Below are 23913 nucleotides of genomic sequence, written 5' to 3'. Positions count from 1 at the left end.
AAAATTCCGGCTATAGTGAAGAACATAATTTAGGTTTTACTATAGTTACCAGATCTATCCTCTCAATTTGTAAGTGAAAAAGTAATTTTGGTCTATTTTGACCTTGACCTTGACCTTGAAATGACATTGACCAGTACCAAAATTATATCACTTCTTCTTACTACACACAACAGAAGTAAATTTGTAACATTTGCTCTTTTCAAAAACTTGTACATGAATCCACCAAATAGATCTGAAATAACGGCTATATTGAAACGTATTTAGTTTCAACTATGGTAACCATAGTAACCAAAATGTACTCCTGTAAAATATTGCAAATGAAACTCAGTACACACAGATCTACTCTGATATGAGAAATGACATATTACGTAATTCAGTTTGGAGAAAATAAAAAATTGTAGCTAAAACAGTGATTTTAGACCGATTTTGACCTTTTGACCTTAAGTATGACCTTGACCTGACCTTGAGTGACCTCGAGAATATAACAATTATTTAACACTTTCTTAGTTTAGATACTTGTATGTGGTTAAGTCACTTGTGTTTTCTTTATAAATATTTACTAGCCTTATTTTCAAATCTACGTATAAAGACTAAAATGGCGGCCATCTTGGACGCCATCTTGGATTTCTCGGTCCGCACCAAAAATTTGCAATTTATGCCGGCAGTCCAATAAACTTCAGACTCTCCCAAACATTTTGGTATATGACATATTTTGTAACTTTTGGTGGCCAGGTTGAATGCTAAAACTGGGGGTTTGCTGCTCTACTATATAGGGGACTGGTAAACGTTCTAATAAGCTATTTAACTGCTGACAGTAAAATAGTAAGAAAAATGACGAAACTGCTCTTAGTAATACTGTTTTATTGCTGGGGGTTGCATATCCTGCTCTTAAAAACATCATTAAATTCCCGCCATGACATTTTTATCCCAAATGACACAAGCCTCGATTTCGGTAAAATGACGTTGAAGTTGACGTCACTTAATTGGATACTTTTTCTCGTTAATTTGTTTTTGAAACGACAGCTTTTGGTGATAAAATTAATGGATTCGAACGAGAGGTTTAAAGTTTAAACGCTTCAGGATTAAGTTATCGCACTAGCACTGAAGTATTACAAATAATGAGTAACTATCGATTTATTTCCCTTTGAAATCAACACGCCATTAACGATGTGTATACATGTATGAAACTGGGTCAAAGAAATACATGCAGTAATTGCTCTCGGAATACGCGGATATTTAAAGTGCAGAGCGGAATTGTGATTGTAATGGTAAGTGTTAATCTTTTTTTAAATTTTCCTTCAATATTTAGATCCGGAAGCGAAAAATGGCGGTGTTGACAGTTGGATTTACAATCAACTCGTCCCCTAGTCAACTCGTCCCCCAGTCAACTCGTCCCCGATTTGGTCATTTCGTCCCCCTAGGGGATTTCAAATTGGTCATTTCGTCCCACCTTTTTCGCCCCCCCCCCTTTTTAAAACGTATTTTTGAAAAAAAAGTCATAGTATGATTAATTAGTTTGTTTTTTTCTTTGAAACATGCCAAATAAGTATATTTTATGCTAAAATATACATAAGTTTTCGTTCGTTTTAAGAAATTTTTGCTTTAAAAATGATCTATTTAACAAGGAGGATTTTTTAGGATTTTTTTGTGTGTTTTTTTTTTCGTAAGTCTGCTATGTTGGACAACATGATTACTGTTTAAATGTCCGTATTTGATGCAGCTTATTTTCAAACGATAAGATTGAACTTTCTATTAAACTTTTTTTATAAAAATAATTTCCTCACTTCAGTCAACTATTAACGCATGTAATTCTACTAGTGGACAATTTTGACACATTTCATTCAGTCAGTCAACACCTTCTCATGCAATTAAATACCATTAACACCTTCCAATCAGCCCAATCAACGCCTTTTAATGTGATTAATAATCTTTAACACCTTTCGTATGCAGGGATATGCTCATTCTACTTTATTTTAGAAACCACTGTCTCCCTACTTTTGAAGTATTTTTTTAATATATTTTAATGACAAAAATAAATATGAAGCATGTTGGTTATTTTAAGTAAAACATAAGTGACAGATATTCGTTGTTTATTTATTCTTTATTGTATTTCTAATTAAAACTTTCTTCTATTATGATCAGGGGTAAGGATTTATTGATCTCTCTTTTCTTACTATGATTTTTAGCTCATCTGATTTTTTGAAAAAAAATGATGAGTTATTGTCATCACTTGAGCGGTTGTCGGCGTCGGCGTCGGCGTCTGCGTCGGCGTTGCCTGGTTAAGTTTTATGTTTAGGTCAGCTTTTCTCCTAAACTATCAAAGCTATTGCTTTGAAACTTGGAATACTTGTTCACCCTCATAAGCTGACCCTGTACAGCAAGAAACATAACTCCATCTTGCTTTTTGCAAGATTTATGGCCCCTTTTGTACTTAGAAAATATCAGATTTCTTGGTTAAGTTTTATGTTTAGGTCAACTTTTCTCCTAAACTATCAAAGCTATTGCTTTGAAACTTAAAATACTTGTTCACCATCATAAGCAGACCCTGTACATCAAGAAACATAACTCCATCTTGCTTTTTGCAAGATTTATTGCCCCTTTTGGACTTAGAAAATCAGTTTTCTTGGTTAAGTTTTATGTTTAGGTCAGCTTTTATCCTAAACTATCAAAGCTATTGCTTTAAAACTTGCAACACTTGTTCACCATCATAAGTTGACCCTGTACAGCAAGAAACATAACTCCATCCTGCTTTTTGCAAGATTTATGGCCCCTTTTGGACTTAGAAAATATCAGATTTCTTGGTTAAGTTTTATGTTTAGGTCAACTTTTTCTCTTAAACTATCAAAGCTATTGCTTTGAAACTTGCAACACTTGTTGACCATCATAAGCTGACCCTGTACAGCAAGCAACATAACTCCATCCTGCTTTTTGCAATAATTATTGCCCCTTTTGGACTTAGAAAATCATTTTCTTGGTTGAGTATTATGTTTAAGTCAACTTTTCTCATAAACTATCAAAGCTATTGCTTTAAAACTTGCAACAGTTTTTCACCATCATAAGTGGACACTGAACATCAAGAAACATAACTCTATCCTGCTTTTTGCAAGAATGATGGCCCTTTTTAGACTTAGAAAATCATGGGTAGGACAATATTTCTATTACACAAAAAAAATCAGATGAGCGTCAGCACCCGCAAGGCGGTGCTCTTGTTAAACAGTTAGATTTTCTATTATATCGTATTTTTCATATTAAGGGCATTTTAGTTATTTTTATTTTATATTATTTCAGTTAATTGTCATATATTTTCAGTATATTTCTTTTATCATTGTATCAAACCTAATTATTTAAAGTGAACTATTTCCAATATAACTCCTTCAAAACTCAAGATAATTTTAAATACAAGTTTTCGAAGTAAAAAAATGTCATAAATAAAACAAAAATGCCTAAAATATTATGGGGACAAAATTGCCAAAGGGGGGACGAATTGACCAAAAGGGGGACGAGTTGACCAAAATGGGGACGAGTTGACCAAATTTTATCATGAGGGGGACGAAATGACCAATTTTGGGGGACGAAATGACCAAATCAGGGACGAGTTGACTGGGGGACGAGTTGACTAGGGGACGAGTTGACTTAATACCGACAGTTGTCTGCTGTCAAAATTCCTAAATGTCAGAATTCTTCGTCTTTTGTGTACTCTAGAAGTTTTAAATATGACTGAATATACGTGTAGTCAAGCCAGTCAGGCATCTTCTCTAAGTACCATTCCATATGAAATTTTCGAGCCAGATTTTGCAAATGAACTTGAACAAGTTGATCAACTCTTTTTCGGAAATGTACTAAATTCGGACAGTGAAGGTAGTATTAGTGATGAAGATTTGGACGAGTCTGATGATGATTTAAATGAAAACTCTGCACCTGTTCATATTGATCAGCCTGATTGTTTACCAACTGATAATGAAGAAGTTGTAAAACAGAATAACTTTAAAGCGCAAGGCTGCGGTTGTGTACGCCTGTATGGCAAACCTTGTAGTTGTGTTGTTGAGTGGTCAGAACTGATAAAGTACCGCCAGTCTTGCTTAGAAAAATCCAGAGATGAACTTGACATGATTATAAAGGTTCAGTTGTATCACAATAGGAATACTGGAGTAAGCACAGAAAGGTCCAAATTTAGAGAGAAAAACAGACAAAATTATTATTTTCATGGCCAAAAGATATGTCGAGAAACTTTTGCTTTTGCACACGGTGTCTTCCATAAGACTGTCGATCGAATAGCAAGGTCAATTGACACAGACGGCTTGAGTGCACATGTTCATGGTAATGTTGGCAAGTCCCCTAAACATGCGCTCACTCTAGCTGACACACAGAACATAAAGCAGTTTCTTGTTTCCTATGGAGCACAAAATGGCTTACCACTACCAGGGAGAATGTCTAATTTTAGAAATGAAAAATATATACTACTCCCGTCAGACAGAAACAAGGCAGATATTCATGCACTTTATTGTGCTGCGGCAGAGGAAAATGCATTCAGGAATGTCTGCCTGTCAGAATTAAAAAAAAATCTGGCTGGAACAATGTCCCTATCTGCTCATTATGAAACCATCAACTGATCTCTGTCTTAAGTGCCAGAAGTATGTACAAAGTATCAGAAATAGTGGAAATCTTACAGAGGAACAGAAGTTAGAAAAACTGCATGTTTATCAAGATCACATAGATAAAGTAAAATGCCAGAGAGATCATTACAGACTTCAAGTTGAAAGTACAAAGCAGCAATATGCAGATCTGTCTGCTGAAGAAAAAAACAGAGGTAGATGTTGTACAAATTTTTTTATCTGTCATAGATATGTATAGTTACACAACCATTATGCACATATATGACAGCTGGAAAAAAATTATATAGTACAGTAAAACAAGAAAAAAAGTGATGTTTTAAAGTGTCACAGACAATTTTTGTTGTAATACCAACTAATATAGACCTCTTAAAATGCTTATATTTAGCAGTGAAGTGTAAAATGTGTAAGGAAGATAAATTATGCATGCATTTTTTTTTTCATTTTCTCTATTGGTGGACAAATTAAAAAAATACATATCTATTTCATTGATAATTGTGCAAGTACTCAATAAAAACTGTTTGTTTGTATTTTTTCAGGACAACCTCCAGCAGTTAGGGATTTACAGATACACTACAGTTTTGACTATGCCCAACAGGTGCTGTATCCTCACTATGCGCAGCAAGTAGGGCCTTTGTACTTCAAGACACCACGAAAATGCTGTTGCTTTGGAGTTTGCTGTGAATCTTCAGGTATATGATTTTATAGTTAGTGTTTACATTCAATATCAACATCTTTCAGGTATAGGATTTTAAAATTAGTGTTTACATTTGCTATCAGAATCCTAAAATGTTTTTTGTCAGTATCAGTTTAACATGAAATTCCAAAACACTAATCTAAAATACAATGAGTTCACATTCTTCAAACAGGTCATGACCCCAGGAATCAAAGCTTCAGGCCTTAAGAGTAAATTTCTTAAAATTTATATTGGAATTTACAGTGATAATTTTATTGATATTTAGTGATGAGTGAAGTTATCTAAAGTAAGTCATGTTATCTAAGCATTCAGTTTGATTTGCAAGCTGTTGTGAAGCATTATTTATGAGAAATGATAGTTTTGGTCATTGTTTATATTTTATCAGAACTTGAATGCATTTCTTACAGACACTGTTCTTGTTTTTAAGGCTCACAAATTTTCTATTTAGTGGATGAGATGTACAGTGTTGCTGTTGGTAGGGGTGCAAATAGTGTAGTTTCCATGGTACACCACCACTTTCAACATCATGGCTACATGTATGGTGAAAAGAATGTGTCACTACATATGGACAACTGTACTGGACAAAATAAAAACAATGTGGTAATAAGGTAAGAATTTTTAATAAATGAATATCATTATCAAGTACACTGTCACAGATTGATTTTAAACAATTTAATATCACATAATCTTCTTACACTTCATTCTGAAAAGTCACAGGTTTCCGGCTCATATACAGGTATGTTTCTTTATTGCATACTTAGTAGTACACAACATTATAAACATACTGTATAAAGATTTTCCTGAAGATGTAACAAATTCAACTGTGTAGCATTTTATTATTTAAATAAAGTGATGCTCTGTTATATAATGAGGACCCTAGGGTACTAAAATAAAATCTTATTTTCTGAGAAATAATTATTTCAATACACCTTTAATTTAGTTATGGAATGTGGCGTGTGATGGTGGGTTTACATGATGCCTTAGAGTACAGCCTGATGGAAGCTGGGCACACAAAATTCAGTCCTGACTGGCACTTTGGCCTGTGGAAGGTATTAGTTGTTATCCTACTAAAATTTTATTTCATGCACCCACTGTTACATTCCTAAACTAAAAGAATGCAGACATCAGAAATAAAGCAGGCTTGCAGGAACATGTTTTCATATATTATTCTTGAGCTTCTTTTAATAGCAAGAATGTGTTTTTGTGTCATCACCAGGTAATCATAAACCTTGCTGCAAAAGTCATGACTGTTAAGAGATAGCTTGCATCGAGACCACTCTTACTTTAAGAACCAGTTATGTTGCATTTATATATAATGTAAGTTTCGAGAACATTATTTTTCATCCCTTAGGAGGTTGTTTAATACAGTTTGTGCTACATAGACTAAGAATTTTCAAATCGTTTAGGTACGTTGGCGTCACTCAACAGCGGAAACGTTAGAAGACATTTCTAAGACCGTCTCTGATTCTTCTCATGGTGGACACAACATTCCCCAGCTAGTAGAGGATCCAACCAAACCAGTGGTATTTTATGACTGGGCAGAGTTCCTGAAGCAGTTTTTCAAACCAATACCACATTTGAGAAAGTATCATCATTTTAGGTAGGTTAAGTATTTGATATAATATGTAGAGACTAGATGTATTACACATTGAATCAATTACTCAGTGTAAAACTTTAAGTGACACATTGTAAGTAACCTTATATCCTTAAATGTGACTGTTACTGAGATAAATGCATGACACTCGTAGAAATTGTTGCCTGTATTTATGTCTTAATTATGAAAACAAGACTGCTTCATGCATGTTAAAATACTGACTACTAGTGACCAGACATAACTGGACACATTGAAATGCATTCACCAAACAGTCAGATTGATGACATTGTCTTGCTCACTACAACAGACAACAGAAATAACATAATGGTCATTCAGTTCATTTTCAAAACCAGGCTTAAAAACTATTTGTTGAAATGAAATATTCCAAAATGATTGCCCTTTACGGAGTATAATATGTTGCTAAATCTTTCCATGAAAAGATGTTGCCATTGCACTAAAAATCCCAATGTAAATAAGTGTAATAGTAAAGCGGCTTGTCTTATGAACTGCTGTTCAGCATTGAAAACAAATTTGAGAATGCCTTGTCTTTAATATTTGATACATTTATCATTTATTACAGAATGTCTTCTGCAAGACCCGGTGTTGTATTTGTGAAGGATTACAACTTCAGCATTGAGACAGAGATTGATATTCTTAGGCAGGGTATTGATATCGCAGGAAAATTTCCGAATCGTATTACTATTCCTGAGCTGGATGCCTGTAGGCAGTGGTACTTATTTAATGAGATAGCACCACTTTGCGACAACAGCAGTGTGTGCCCAAAGCCAGCAATACCAAAACCGTCAAAAGTTAAAACTCAGGCGTTTAAAACGAAAAGTGAATGAAATATGTGTATAACATTTTAATATATACAGAGAAATATCAGATCAATGTGTTTTCTGAAACGTTTAGTAATTAATTTGAAAGTGTTTTGTATTTTTTTAAAGGTTAAAGACCTAAATTTAATATTTGAAAATATGAACAAATACTACACAGTTGGTTACAAGTCAGTGTGTACCAACATAACAGTTACTATGCTATGGTTAAATATAGTACACACTGAATGAACACAGTATAAGTATGTTCTTCCTCTAGAACAATGGTAGATTATTAAACAATGGTCTATTAATGCATGGCAGTTAATTATGAATGTAGTTCCACATACACAATTTATTTATATATATTAAGAGTGAAGTCAAGATATTTTATGAAATGTTCTACCTTTGAAGTGATCATCTAGGTATTTAATATTTTAGTGGGAATATAATAATTATACAATGTGGAAATATTTAATGCAACTAAGTTGAAAAAAAACTACCAGGATGAATATGTTTGAAATGATATGTTATTTGAAAAATTATGTAAAATTAGAAAATCCTGTATAAAAATGAATTTGTCATTTTACATAAAAGTCTTGTTGCCATGGAAACAGAACTTAAGCATTAAGTATGTGTGCTTTCATATCAGAGTAAAATAACTTTGAATTATATGTAAACACTTTAATTTTGTAAAATCAAGACTGATACATTTCATTTTAATTGACATTGTCATTGAGCAATGTGTCATACATTTGAAGTAGATTGATGCATTTAAGTATTTAATATTTATGGAATTGCCTTAAGATATTATTTGGATGAACATACATCAGAAATATACAAGTTCTTTTAATTCCAGGGAACTAATATACTGGTACAACAGTGGAATGTTTTAATTTATCTTGTTTTTTTTGCATCAGATGTAGGCTGAAATCTCTGTTGACTTGATTTTTTAGCAATTTTGATGCTATGGAAACTTGAATTTTGACTTTTTTTCCCATATGAAATAGAATATTCATAGTAAGTTAACATTATCATCAGTGGTAATTGTGTTAAATACATTTAATACTGATGGAAAAATATGAAATTTAAATAAATGATGTAAGTACATGATTTTTTCTTTATTATTATTTTTAAACAAAAAAATGCAAGTTTGTGATAGAGAGTTGCTATCAAAAAAATGCTGTAACTTTGTTAATTTTTAACATTAAGGTCTAAAATTTTGAACTTGTGTTAAGGACACATCTACAGTTCAGAATATGTGAACAACTCAATTTCCATAAAAATGTCATTTGAGACCATTTTGTCATGGCTTGTCACATTTAACTACCTGTAGTAACATATACATGAAACTGATGAAAGTAATCGCAGAAACAACTTTTAACTATTGACAGTAACATCTATCTGACACTGATACCAGATATCGTCATTTAACTGCTATCATTATATAGTATAATGTTTATAGGAAATATAGAAAACTCAAAAATTCGTATATTTTAACAGATGTCAATATCATATAAAAAACAGCTGAAACTGTAGTAAGTGACAATATGTAACTGCTGGCAGTGACATACACAAAGAAATGATAAAGCATGTCGTAGAAACATCATTTACCTGCTGGCAATAACATCTGTAACGGGCTGAGGAGTGTTCGAATCCCGACTCGGCACTTTTCCCGCCTCATTATCGTGGAAGAAGCACAGATGTAAAATCATTGCACATAACACTTAGCAACAGAACATAACAAGTCTTTGGCAATGTCCGTAAAAGAAATGACCATAGAGTAATTTTGTAACAAAAAAAATGAATATCCTTGGACGTTGCACTTGCGCGATCCAATAACATTAAATTTAATAAGAACAACTGAACGCTCACGAGACTTCGTTTACAAGTTTGAAGGTAGAAATAGATTAAGAACGCTTCAGTATACGATACGGACAAATGTATGTGTGAAGGGTAGGTTTGACGGCCTATTACACATCTGTATTATGCCATTCCCATCACCTAACTGGTAATACAGCTTTATTAACTGTTGTAACTACTGGCAGTGGTAGCAGTTAACTGGTGTTAGTACACACGATGAATTGCTGTCACTGCTGGATGTTAACTGCGATACGCAATAAACTGCTGTAACTGCTGGCAGTATGAACAGTTAACTGTTGTAACTGCTGGCAGTAGCAGCAGTTAACTGCTGTAACTGCTGGCAGTAGGAGCAGTTAACTGCTGTAACTGCTGGCAGTAGCAGCAGTTAACTGCTGCTACTGCTGTACTGCCAACTTCACGCTGATCCTTTCCACCTCCTCTTTTGAGTGACCTTTTTTTTAACTCTGAAGGTTTATCTTATGTAACTTCATTCACATTTCTTGATATGCTTAAGGCGGTTTTTTCCGCCCTGATTTCTGAAAATATATATTTGTTAAGGTATTCTTCGGCAAAATAAATATTGCCCTTTTTCAGTCAACACTTAGTTCACTCTTATATTTTCCCATACATAGTCCTCAGGGCCAGTGCTTCTTGGTGAACAGATGCACATAAATTTATAAATCCGTACACGTGTGCAGTTTAGCGGGTGAGAAGAAATCAGTCTTTACCGTTAAGGAGCTTAAATTCCGTAAGAATTGACGGCAATATACGAGAATGTTCGAGTCTTTCCGATAACGATAAAAAAACCTATATACTCATCTGCAGAATGCTTAAAAAAGACCACTTTCTTCTTTACCTAGAAAACCGAAGTTAATATGAAACAATAGCTAAATGAATATAGATTACTAAGTCGTTTGCAATGGTCTTCAAGGACAAATAAGAATCTATTTATTCTTTGTTAAACAGAAGAAATTTCAGTAAATTATCCATATTTTACTATGTATCTAATTGTAGATAGACAGACATAAAGTATACGTAAACAAGACCATTTTCTATTTAATCGGTTTTGAAAATAAAATATTCATAAGAAAGACAAGAAATATCTTTAAAAATGATGGTCGGCGAATTGTAATAAGGAAAAAGTTTATGAATTTTTCATCTAAATTCATTTTTCATCTAACATTTTTCAAATTGCAAAACTAAACACCGCACTTAAACAATTTAAATGGTTCTCTTTTAATTTTTCGCAAAGGTTTCGTAGGGCTGCAATTTTGTTTCGTTTATCCTTAATAATTACAGCAGTAGTTTGATGAAGATTCATGAAGCGGTTCACGAGAAGAGGTCATTAAACGTGTTTATATTTTTAGCTAAATTGGTCCCTATCCCCATTTGTAACAAAATAGCAGGAGACCTTACGATATTGTTACACAAAACGCATTACATTTTAGTGGTTAATGCGAAGAAAGGCATATCTACCTTTAGCTATAGTGGTCCCTAATAGGGCCCAAGTTCCTATACAAATAAATTTGGAAGAGGACCATATAATAATGCTCCAGACCAAGTATGACAAAGATCCACCAAGTTGTTCATGAGACGCTGTATAAAGGCATTTCTAGTTTTAGCTCTAGCAGCCCCTAAAAGGGGTTAAATGTCCCAGCTGAACAAAGTTGACTGCAGGCCTAATAAAGATGCTACAAATCAAGTTTGATTAGAATACATGAGAAAAATCAATTAAAGGATTTTTTTTATTTATTATTTATTTCTAGAATAGGCCAACTGATCCCGCTTTAACAAATGCATATTCGCTATTTATGAATCTTTGGACAATGACGTCACATCTGTAAAAAAAGTGAAGGTCAAGCAAAACATACAATTGTAATTATTAATATTTCTGTTTCATAGGCAAAGTTATATCACATAGATAAACTGTATGCAGCGTACCTTCTTTTCAGTGTAATGAGATTCAGTCATTATGATTATATAGCATATATATAATAAAACAGATTTCAACAGAGTTCAATATTTGCATACCATACTAAAGAAAAATATTCATATATAATAAATCAGTTAAATAATTTATAACAAATATATCAAAGCAAACAAGTGATCATTTTAATAAGCAATCTGAATAAGTCACAAAAGCAAGAAACCTTTTCATATACAGACGACAATTGTAACAAGGAAAATCTTTTTAAAAAACACTTCTCTACATAAAAGACTCTTATCACACCCTTATTCATGTGATACGCAGACCGTATTCAGCTCTTTCTTTAATTTGATATATGTTGGTATTTGAACAGGTTTTTATCATATTTATTAAACTTACTTATCATTTTGAGATATATCAATATTCTTGCTAAATATACTGAGCCAAAGTTAGCTTAAAACTGTGAATAACGTCGTTTAGGATAAACGCTTTGTCTACATTTCACTCAGCGTAGCACAAACAACAGAGTGAAAGAAATTGACACTCTCGTCCAACCAGGCAGAGTGTTGCATAAATCTTCCATTTTGATAAATTATCTATAATGCGTTATCAAGTAGTTTGATTTGCAAACTGAAGTCACGTGGCATAGGTAACGAAAACGAATTTAGACGGCGTCGCCGAAAAATGCATTGAATATTATCACATCGTTTGCAAAGCTAAAATACCTATAATACCTTTTCCATAAATTTGAATAAAGTAAAGGTCTCCTTTGCGTTATATCAAATATTTTCACTCCTGCGAAAAATCGATATTCCCATATGAAGATGCACTTGCAATCACGATCCCAGCTCTAGTTTATATTTTATACTGGACGTTTAATGAACAGGACTTACCCTGCGTGACTTTGTGCAATGATTCAAAAAGAACAGATCGTATAATATGAAGTGAAATTTGTTGAATTAACTTCAAATTATGAATCGAATGTGTTATTTTTTACGTAAATAACAGTTTTGTGGAATTGTCTGTTTATGTCTTAAAGTAAATGTAAATGTTACAGAAATCATAATAATACAACAAAAGACAAACATAGAATGGCGTTAATCATGACAAGAAAGGGATTTATTAAAAGAAACTAGGGAGTGAAACTGGACTTTATAACACACACGTACAGACCTGGATGTTGGACTAAGTAGAAATGGACGCACAGCTTGTTGATTCCAAGAGGAAATTTCTGTCAAGATTTTTCTTCAGTAAACTGATGCTCGTGGGATTATTTGTATTCATTTTGCGTAAGTTTTAAATAATTTCATTTGTTGTTACTGATTTACTGTACTCTTTACAAACAAATCCGTTACAGTGCTTTTAAGTGAATTGTGCTAGCTTCTTTAAAATTCTTTTTACAGATTTTTAAAATTCATTTGAAAGATCCAGATATAAATTATTCTTCTATTTCGATCGTTCAGTACTCCCGCTTTCATAGCTTTGGGTATTGTAATCACCCTTTTGATATGGTGCCTGCTTTTGACAGTTTCTGTGATAGGCCCCGTAACCTCAGATTCCCTCTCTAAATTCAAGTTTGTTTAGTTTTTTTTAATGACAAGCCCATTATTTCAAATGGGGACCATACCACGCTTTTCATGGAATTACACACTAGGAGATAATAATAATAATAATAATAATAATAATAATAATAATAATAATAATAATAATAACAGATAATGTACTTAGTTTACCATGGTCAACTTTTAACGAGAATTTTCAAGAATTCTCTCCCTTAACTACTGACTGTGTTAAAGCAATTCGGTTCATATTGGATTGTCTCCCTTACATTGGCTAAAATTGTGTCATTCATGACCCTTTGTCATGGATTAAAAGCGGAAACGATCTACACACACACAAACATTGATCTAAATTTTTGCTTTGGATTATATATGGAAATTATGGTCGCATACTCCATAGAAGGCTACAAAACATGTAGCGAGTTTTTACACATTATGTTGTTTACAGATTCATCTTGTAAAGATATAAAACATTTCTGTATAAAAACATTAATAATAATAATAATAATAATAATAATAATAATAGATAATGTAATAAGTTTACCATGGTCAACTTTTAACGAGAATTTTCAAGAATTCTCTCCCTTACTATAGTTTACTATAAGAAAAAGTAGTTTGACTGACACACAAAAGTCACACTTCGTAATTTTGAATAGGTTACAACAGGTCGATTAAATGTCATAAATGCATACTAATAAACACTAACCTATTCTTATAGATTGGTCATGTATACCATATGCTGTCTTAGTATTTTATTGTAAATGTCACAGTTGGTTTAATGCAAGCATGAATGAATCTTTAATAAACTAATAAACTGTAAACTTTCCCAGCTCTGATTTCTATTTTACACATGGGTGTTTCATGGACATGACTTGCCTCGCGTGTCTTTGAGTGTGTGTGTGTGTGTGTGTGTGTGTGTGTATTTTTGGTTGCGACTTAGTAGTTTTCAAATTAAGCGCAAATAAAACCTGGTGTTCAATTTCACATATGATTTTGATATTTCTCAAGTAAACAAAGAGATGTGTTATTGGACTGCTGAATGATTGCGCAACTGCAATTCACGTAAGCGCAACACACGCTTCTTTTCTAAACTTTAGCTTCCAATGCCAAATGTAAAAGGCTTTCTTTCTTGGAGCGTACTTTTTCCTGCAGGACCTTTTTCTTGCATTTTCTTTAAATCTTCAAGCGTCTATAGGACTACAGCATTATAAAAAAGCAGGAATATATTCATTTTAATTGGTTTGTTTCAGTTAAGTATATGCTGTTACGTGTCGAGGAAGGTAGAGCTATTGCACTCGCCCCAGGGTCAGCGTCGCCATTGGTTAAGTTTTTTTATAAAGCCGAATTTCTCTCTTACTATCAAAGCTACGGACTTGAAACTCAATAGATACTTACTATTAAGGTCTACATTAGTAGAAACAACCCCAATATCTTTGATTTGAATTTTGATGGAGTTGTGCCCCTTTTTGACCTAGAATTTTGGGTTAAAGCCTCTGATAAACTCAAATATCTTTGTTACTATCAATGCTTTTGGCTTGAAACTTAATATGGTTATTTGCTATCAAAGTCTACGCCAAGAGAGGCAATTCCCATAACTCTAATTTGAATCTCGACAGAATTATGTCTAATTTTAACTTGGAATTTTTGGTTAAATTTTTTGATTGTCAAATATATATGTTACTACCGAAGCTTTAGACTTGAAACTTAAGATATTTGTTTACTATCAAAGTCTACACCAGGAGAAACAATTTCCATAACTCTGGTTTAATTTTGACAGATTTATGTCCCTTTTTAAAGCTAGAATTAGTTAACTGGTTAAAGAATTTGTCAAAATTTTTATAAAGTTTCTACTGGTTAAGCTCTAATTCCAAAACTGAAGAAAATTGAGCATGCTGTCTTACTGACAGCTCTTGTTGTAACATCTATAAAGAAGAATAGATGTACATAGAAGAACAACCATTGTATAATACAAATTATAAGATCTCAAAACTTTCAAATATAGACTCATGACAGTATAAATTTGTACAAGTGTCTCATAAGCCATATTTGGCTGGGTGTATAACAAATGATGTGGTCCTTTTAGTTTTAACTATATGTGTCGAACTGTATTTATACTGTTCGCATAAGCCACATAACAAATGATGTGGTTCTTTTAGTTCTAAATATATATGCCGAATTGTGTATATGTTACGCGTATATAGCCAATCTGCGCATTTGGTAAATCGCGCAGCGCAAATAACCAATTTGTTATCTGCGCAACGATTTGTAAATCGGGCAACCTTATATATTTCTTATATGCGCAGGGTAACTGTCTTGCGCGTTTGGTAAATGAGTCTGCGCTTTTAACATATGGATGATATCTCCCGATAAAATTGAATATCATTAGAGGGTTAGACTTGTAGGCTTACATAAAACTGTTTAATTTTAAAACTGACGATGATCAGGCACGCGTAAAGGTGTGAACTGACTGTGCTTAATTTGTAAAGAACAAGAAAAACATTTTTTTAAAGTAAATGAGCGTATTTATGCGGTAATTTCAATGAGATGCTCACGTCCCTGGTAGTTTATGGACTAAAAATTTGACGACGGTATTAAGAGTCATTTGTCATAGGTGTTAAAACACTTTAAAATGATACAAAATATCCAAAGTATATTTAATAACACAAGTTTTTTTTTAATTTATTTATTTTAACTTTAAAACGCCGTAGCCTGTGCGGGATGTCAATCCAGCGCTAATATCACATCCTGAAATGACACCGATATTTCAAATATATATTGATCATTTCTTACAGATCGTCTTGATATTTTTTAATGTTTTGTACTACAAAAGAGTAATTTTCGCCAGAACAAGAACTAATTTTAGTTGCTGCGCAAGATGTGTCCTGCGCTAATAGAAAATCTGGAAATTACTCTGATAATATGAATAACTGCCACAAACCATAAACTTTTACATTGTTAACAGACTGATATTGCAAATCTCGGTTTTAAAAATGTGTCATATATTTATTTCAACATCAGTAAATTAATGGGAGTCGGTCAGTCCAGGTTTCAATATCTGCAGTATGATACAATATGCAATAAAACTCAAACATGCGTGAAGGTGTGATTTCCTTGGATAGCCACATCTTCCTCTCTATTCTTTTTATAACTAAAGTATTTTTACTTCATTCGATCACACGCAGTCATTTTATACCGGATATAGAACATAAAGGAGACTTACATAAAAGACTGAATTGCCACACTCTTACCACATTTCACCATATCGCTTTTTTTTTTCATCATATTGAAAAAGCGCAATTCTTTTTTACCAACGTGAGCATATCTCTGGACATTGCCAAGATTAAAAATAAAACAAAAATAAACATAATTAAAAGACGATTCTTACAGATCTTTTATACTTATATCATTTTTTAATGTTTTATAGTGAGACAGATAGAATAACTAATAAGTTTCGTCAAAATGTGAACGAAATTTTACATTTTATAGGTGCGCAAGATGTGTGTCCTGCATTAATAGAACTCTGAAAATTACTCCAATAACTTGAATATCTTTTATAAACCATTTTAACTTTTACTTCGTTTTTCGATTACAATCTAAAAATGTAGCTTTTGAAAATCTGAATATAATGTTTCATCCGTAGCCTGCGCGGGATGTTGTTCCTGCGCTAATAGCAAATTCTGAACTGACGCCGATATTTCAAACATATTTCAATTCTAAAAGATACTATTTATGTAACTTCATGAAAAAATGTTTTCGGAGTAGAAAAAAATAGAAAGAAGCGTGATTTCCGTCATAACGAGTACGAAATATTACATTTGTTATCTGCGCAAGATGTGTTATCCTGTTAACTTGGATATCTTTCATAAACCATGCTAACTTTATCATTGTTTTGTGATTACAGGCTGTAATTGTAGCTTTTGCCAAATGAATATTTTGTTACATCTGTATCTTTCGCGGGATGTCGGCCCTGTGCTAATAAAAAATCTAGAAATGATCCTGATTACTTGAATATCTTTCATAAACCATGCTAAATTTAACTTTGTTTTATGGTTACAGACTAAAGTTGTAGCTTTTGCAAAGACAAATGTAATTTTAATTCTGTAACCCGCGCGGGATGTCAGTTCTGCGCTAATAACAAATCCTGAATTCAAATATATTTAATTTATAAAACATATCATTTATATACCTTTTAAAAATGTAGTAGAAATAGATAGAAACAAGAGTGATTTCCGTCATAACGAGAACGAAAAATTATATGTTTTTTTCTGTGCAAGACGTATGTTCTGCGCTAATAGAAAGTTTTAACATTACTCCGATAATTTCATACGCTATGTCAACCTTAATTTTATTACAATTACAGACTAAAATTGTAGCTAGAATATAAAGTTACGTCTACATAATTCGCGGGATGACGGTCCTGCACTAATCGCAATTCCTGAAATGTCAACAATATAAAAAAATATATGTCATTTCTTACAATACTAATTGATATTATTTTTTTCATGCTTTTATAATGCAAAATAAATAGAATAACGAGTAAATTCCATCAAAACGTGTGCGAAAGTTTACATTTTGTAGCTGCGCAAAATGTGTGTCCTGCTCTAATAAAAAAAATCTGAAAATTACTCTGTTTACTAGAATATCTTTCATAAACCATGTAAATTTTACCATTGTTGTACGGGCTGAAAGTCTAGCTTTTGCCAAAATGAATATCTTGTTACATCTGTAACCGGCGCGGGATATAGGTCGTGCGCTAATAGCAAATCCTGAAATGATGCCGAAATTTCAAATATATAATTTTTTACAGAATTCATTTGAAAGTTACTAAATAGTATGTCTTATGAATGAAATATACAGTGTAATTTCAAACTTTGCCATTAGCGCAGAGTCGACCTCCCACGCAAGTTACAGGTGTAATATTATAGATCCATTTAGACTTGTAAAAAACAATATAGTTTTAGTCTGTAATCGTAAATCAAAGTAAAAGTTAATATGATTTATAAAAGATATTCAAGTTATCAGAGTAATTTCCAGATTTATTATTAGCGCAGACACGCATCTTGCGCAGATAAAAAATGTAATATTTCGTTCTTGTTATGACAGAAATCACTCTTTTTCTATTCATTTTTTTTTTACAGTATTCATTGTAAAGTTACATAAATAGTGTGTTTTATAAAATGAAATACATTTGAAATACAATGTAATTTCAAACTTTGCTATTAGCTCAGGACCGACCTCCCACGCAAGTTACGGGTGTAACATTATAGATCCATTTAGATTTTTTTAAAAAGACTATAGTTTTAGTCCGTAATCGTAAATCAAAGTAAAAGTTAATATGATTTATAAAAGATATTCAAGTTATCAGAGTAATTTCCAGATTTATTATAAGCGCAGACACACATCTTGCGCGGATAAAAAATGTAATATTTCGTTCTCGATATGACAGAAATCACTCTTTTTCTAATCATTCTTTTACAGTATTCATTGTAAAGTTACATAAATAGTATGTTTTATGAATGAAATATATTTGAAATACAGTGTAATTTCAAACTTTGCTATTAGCTCAGGACCGACCTCCCACGCAAGTTATAGGTGTAACATTATAGATCCATTTAGATTTGTAAAAAAACTATAGTTGTACCCCCCGACAACAAAGTTGTAAGGGGGTTATACTGGTTTCAGGTTGTCTGTCTGTCTGTCTGTCTGTCCGTCTGTCTGTCTGTCCGTAGACGCAATCTTGTGCGCACCATCTCTCCTTATCCCCTTGACAGAATTTAATGAAACTTCACACATGTGATCAGTACCAACAGTAGTTGTGCATGGGGCATGTTAGGTTCTTTTAGAAAAAAAAATTGCAGAGTTATGGGACTTTGTTTTTTTGTTACTATACTATATACATAGACACAATCTTGTGTGCACCATCTCTCCTCATCCCCTTGACACAATTTAATGAAACTTCACACAAGTGATCAGTACCAACAGTAGTTGTGCATGGGGCATGTTAGGTTCTTTTAGAAAAAAATTTGCAGAGTTATGGGACTTTGTTTTTTTTGTTACTATACTATATACATAGACACAATCTTGTGCGTACCATCTCTCCTCATCCCCTTGACACAATTTAATGAAACTTCACACAAGTGATCAGTAACAACAGTAGTTGTGCATGAGGCATGTTAGGTTCTTTCAGAAAAAAAATTTGCAGAGTTATGGGACTTTGTTTTTTTGTTACTATACTATATACATAGACACAATCTTGTGCGCACCATCTCTCCTCATCCCCTTGACACAATTTAATGAAACTTCACACAAGTGATCAGTAACAACAGTAGTTGTTCATGGGGCATGTTAGGTTCTTTCAGCGACAAAAATTGCAGAGTTATGGGACTTTGTTTCTTGTTAACATACTATGTACATACAGTCTGCATATGCAATCTTGTGCGTGCCTAATCTACCAAACCCTTGCACACAATTTAATGAAACTTCACACAAGTGATCAGTACAAGCTCTAGTTGTGCATGGTGCATGTTACATTCTTTTAGATAAATATTCTGCATAGTTATGGGACTTTGTTTTTTGTTACTATACTGTATACATACAGTCTATATACATACAGTCTACATAATTATGCAATCTTGTGTGCGTCAAATTGCAATGTACTATGTCAGTGCATGCGGGGGGTACATTCATCACCTTTAGTGATAGCTCTAGTTTTAGTCTGTAATCGTAAATCAAAGTAAAAGTTAACATGATTTATAAAAGATGTTCAAGTTATCAGAGTAATTTCCAGATTTATTATTAGCGCAGACACACATCTTGCGCAGAGAAAAAATGTAATATTTCGTTCTCGTTATGACAGAAATCACTCTTTTTTTCTATTCATTTTTTACAGTATTCATTTGAAAGTTACATAAATAGTATGTTTTATGAATGAAATATATTTGAAATACAGTGTAATTTCAAACTTTGCTATTAGCGCAGGACCGACCTCCCACGAAAGTTACAGGTGTAACATTATAGATCCATTTAGATTTGTAAAAAAACTATAGTTTTAGTCTGTAATCGTAAATCAAAGTAAAAGTTAACATGATTTATAAAAGATATTCAAGTTATCAGAGTAATTTCCAGATTTATTATTAGCGCAGACACACATCTTGCGCAGATAAAAAAAATGTAATATTTCGTTCTCGTTATGACAGAAATCACTCTTTTTTTCTATTCATTTTTACAGTATTCATTTGAAAGTTACATAAATAGTATTATAGTTTTACGAAAGAAATATATTTGAAATACAGTGTAATTTCAAACTTTGCTATTAGCGCAGGACCGACCTCCCACGTAAGTTACAGGTGTAACATTATAGATTCATTTAGATTTGTAAGAAACACGATAGTTTTAGTCTGTAATCGTAAATCTATTTAAAAGTTAATACGATTTATAAAAGATATTCAAGTTATCAGAGTAATTTCCAGATTTTCATTTAGCGCAGGGCACCGAACACATATCTTGTGCAGCTACAAAATATAAAATTTCGTTTACGTTTTGATGAAAATTAGGCCTACTCTTTATTCAATCGATTTTGTTCTATAAAATAATAATAATAGTATAGATAAGATCTGTAAGAATTTTCTTTTAATTCTGTGACTTTTTCATTTCATCTTTTATCTTAGACATGTTGAGAGATATGCTCCCGTTGGTAAAAAGAATATTATTGTGAAATTTCAAGATATTTCAATATAATAAAAACGATATTTTGCTAAGTGTGTGCTCGGGTGAAGTAGAAAATTATAGAAATAGCCTAAAACATACCAGAGGACGACGTGTGCAAGCTGGAAGAAATCACACTTTCACGCATGGTTGGCATCTTGTATAAGATCGGAGGTATTAAAACCTGGTGACCGACTGCCGTGAATTTACTGATGTAGAAACAAATTTATGACACATAATTTAAGTACCAAGATATTCAGCATTTGACATCTATATTTATTAATAAATTGACCAACTGCATGATTTATCAAACACGAAATGCAAATTTCTGATATATAAAGTTACATTTGTTATTTGCGCTGCGCATTTGGTAAATCGCGCAGGTTAAATTTATCCTGCGCAACAATTGGTAAATCGTTGCGCATATAACCAACGTAAAAAAATTTGTAATATGCGCTGCGCGTTTAGTAAATAGCGCAGATTGGTTATTTGCGCTCAACATATATACTGTTCGCTTAAGCCATAATTGCTTGGCTGGGTGTAAAAAAGATGTGGTTCTTTTAGTTTTAACTATATATGCCAAAAAAATGTATATACTGTTTGTATAGTTATACATGTGACACTCTAATAAACAATAAAATTGTTAATTGTTGTGTGTAAACAGCTGGATAACGGCTGGCGTTACTAATGACACTCGCAGATTTGATCTCTTTTCCTCACATGTCAAACATTTGCTTTCAAGTCTGGATTTTTCCAATTCAGATATAGTTTAGATATAAGATACACTTGTAATAACGTTCCCAGCTCTAGTTTATATTTTATACGACTTTGTTCAATGATCCAGTATGTATAATATGAAGTAAATTTTTTTTAATTAACTTGAAATTATAAATCAGATGTGTTATTTTTCAAGTAAATAACAGTTTTGCGGAATTCTCTGTTTATGTCTTAAAAGTAAACGTAACTGTAAAAGAATTCATAATAATTCAACAAAATACAAACATAGAATGGCGTTTATCATGACAAGAAAGGGATTTATTAGATGACTCTAGGGAGTGAAACTGGACTTTAAAACACACACGTACAAACCTGGATGTTGGACTAATGTACATAGAAATGGACGCACAGCTTGTTGATTCCAAGAGGAAATTTCTGTCAAGATTTTTCTTCAGAAAACTGATGCTCGTGGGATTATTTGTATTCATTTTGCGTAAGTTTTAAATAATTACACGTGTTCTATTACTGATTTACTGTATGCCTAAACCGCAAAAAATAATAAATTAATTCCTGCATTTCTCGAAGGTTGCAGAAATAAAAAAAACGCAGAAACAAACCAGGCCCAATTTAGGACAAAACCGCAGAATTTTTTGCCCGCAGAGTTAACCCAATATACGGTAAATGACTATTTTGTCGTGACTGAGTAGCTTTAAATGAAAATAAAACCGTGTCATCAACTTCACATATTATTTTGACAATTTTGACATTTCTTAAATAAATAAAGAGACGAGTACTTGTGAATGATTGCGCAATTGCGAAAACACTCATCTATGTATTTCACGTAAGCGCAACACACGTTTCTTTCGGCTGAAGTCGTACGAGTCTTGATACAGTTAAATATGCTGTGAACCTTTCTTTCTTTGAACGTATTGATTCTTACAGGATATTTTTCTTGCATTTTCATTAGGTCTTCAGCATTATTTAAAATCAGCAATATATTCATTTTAATTTTTTTTCCAGCTTATTAGCTTCTGTTACAGGCCTATAGGAAGCATTTTCAGATTGTGGGGAGAGGGCACACATTATAAAAATCAGCCGACTGAAATAGAAAAGTAGGGGACTAGATTGGGGGTTCGGCATGCTACTCCGCAAAATTTTGAAAGTCAGCGCTTCATTTTCTTCATTCTGGGGCATTTTGAGAGCATTTAAGAACACCTTTAACAACTGCAATTTTATATACAATATATCCCATGTTTTGATATGTTCAAATGAATACAGTATAATGAGTATAGAATAAAACCCCTCACCTTCTTCTCGGGCCTGGGTCAGACAAAGAAACGCTTTACTTAGGCTTTTTTTTTATCATTTTAACATGTTTTCTGTTTTGATTTGACATTAATAAGGTTAACAATATAATTATAAAACTGCATGTCTAGTGGCAGGTCACAGCTAAAATGGATTCGCTGTCAAAAAATAATTAATTGCTTAGATAATTACCATAGTCGGTCAAATTATGGGGTGGGGTGGGGGCAGACAGAGTCCCCCTGTTCCTATGGCCCTGTGTTACGTGTATAGATAGGGCCACGGCTGGATAACGACTGGCGTTACTAATGACACTCGCGTATTTACATTTGATCTCATTTTGGCACATGTCAAACATCTGACCTTAAAGATAGTTTAGATCTATTCAATTTCAGTTTAAATATATGATCCACTTGTAAGAAAAACTGCTTTTTAAGTCTATTATACATGGGCGTTTAATGAATATGACTTGCCTTGCGTGACTTTGTGCAATGATCCAAAAAGAACAGTTCGTATAATATGAAGTGAAATTTGTTGAATTAACTTCAAATTATAAATCGAATGTGTTATTTTTTACGTAAATAACAGTTTTGTGGAATTGTCTGTTTATGTCTTAAAGTAAATGTAAATGTAAAAGAAATCATAATAATACAACAAAAGACAAACATAGAATGGCGTTAATCATGACAAGAAAGGGATTTATTAAAAGAAACTAGGGAGTGAAACTGGACTTTATAACACACACGTACAGACCTGGATGTTGGACTAATGTACGTAGAAATGGACGCACAGCTTGTTGATTCCAAGAGGAAATTTCTGTCAAGATTTTTCTTCAGTAAACTGATGCTCGTGGGATTATTTGTATTCATTTTGCGTAAGTTTTAAATAATTTCATTTGTTGTTACTGATGTACTGTTCTCTTTACAAACAAATCCGTTACAGTGCTTTTTAGTGAATTGTGCTAGCTTCTTTAAAATTCTTTTTACAGATTTTTAAAATTCATTTGAAAGATCCAGATATAAATTATTCTTCTATTTCGATCGTTCAGTACTCCCGCTTTCATAGCTTTGGGTATTGTAATGGTGCCTGCTTTTGACAGTTTCTGTGATAGGCCCCGTAACCTGA

General features: G+C 32.7%; 1 pseudogene; it reads left to right on the top strand.

The window, feature by feature from the left end:
* The first annotated feature begins 3361 nt into the window (after positions 1-3361).
* LOC123548565 (uncharacterized) lies at positions 3362-8829 on the top strand (annotated as a pseudogene).
* The last annotated feature ends 15084 nt before the right edge of the window (positions 8830-23913 follow it).

The sequence above is a fragment of the Mercenaria mercenaria genome, chromosome 6, assembly GCF_021730395.1.
Source record: "Mercenaria mercenaria strain notata chromosome 6, MADL_Memer_1, whole genome shotgun sequence".
Classification (NCBI taxonomy): Eukaryota; Metazoa; Mollusca; class Bivalvia; order Venerida; family Veneridae; genus Mercenaria; species Mercenaria mercenaria.
This window is presented reverse-complemented; position numbering and strand designations above follow the sequence as displayed.